The 929-nt window shown below is 45.5% G+C and overlaps 1 non-coding gene across 1 annotated transcript; it reads left to right on the top strand.

Moving 5' to 3' along the window:
* Nucleotides 1-437: 437 nt before the first annotated feature.
* On the top strand, nt 438-567 carry LOC132217715 (small nucleolar RNA SNORA11). Its single transcript, XR_009448981.1, has one exon. It is a non-coding gene; the product is annotated as a small nucleolar RNA SNORA11 (small nucleolar RNA).
* The last annotated feature ends 362 nt before the right edge of the window (nt 568-929 follow it).

Raw genomic sequence — 929 nt, 5'->3', positions numbered from 1 at the left:
ATAGCATGTCTCACAGCAAGTGTCTGTTATGGCAAAAAGGGTTACCTAAGAATAATGGCCAGAATGATGACAATCATTGCATATGCTATAGTAATTCTTTTATATGTTTACGTATGGTTTTTTTTGTACGTTTTGAGTGATTACAATGATGTCAAGTGGTATTTGGCTTGAGGTTGTTTTTTTTGTTTTGTTTTGTTTTGTTTTGTTTAAAAATATATTTTATTGCTTTTTTACAGAGAGGAAGGGAGAGGGATAGAGAGCCAGAAATATCGATGAGAGAGAAACATCGATCAGCTGCCTTCTGCACGCCCCCCACTGGGGATGTGCCCGCATCCAAGATACATGCCCTTGACCGGAATCGAACCCGGGACCCTTGAGTCCGCAGGCCGACGCTCTATCCACTGAGCCAAACTGGTTCTGGCGAGATTTTTGTTTTTGGGATGTGAGGAGAGAGCAGAGTGCCTGAAGAATGGCTCTTCTGTGTATAACACATCAACAGTAACTGGGGCTGACTTCTCACGGGTGGCAGGATACTCTGACCTTCCTGTGACATTATGCCCTACACATAATACAAAAAATGTTTTCTATTGATTTTATAAAGAGAGGAAGGGAGGGGGAGAGAGAGATAGAAACATTAATGATGAAGAGAGAATCATTGATCAGCTGCCTACTGCACACCCCACACTGGGGATCAAGCCTGCAACCTGGGCATGTGCCTTGACCAGGAATCAAACCATGACTTCCTGGCTCATAGGTTAATGCTCAACCACCGAGCCACAGTGGCCGGGCTATTGAATGCTTTTCATTTGCTGGAGATCAAGTTGAACAGTTGACACACCTTTCCTCATCCACTAGCCCCTGCACTGTTGGTGTTAGGAAGGCACCATCCCAGCCCCAGAGGTGGGTGAGGTGTGTTGGGCACTGCCCGG

The sequence above is a fragment of the Myotis daubentonii genome, chromosome 15, assembly GCF_963259705.1.
Source record: "Myotis daubentonii chromosome 15, mMyoDau2.1, whole genome shotgun sequence".
Lineage (NCBI taxonomy): Eukaryota > Metazoa > Chordata > Mammalia > Chiroptera > Vespertilionidae > Myotis > Myotis daubentonii.
The sequence above is the reverse complement of the archived record's forward strand: the minus strand, read 5'-3'. Positions and strand labels throughout refer to the sequence as shown.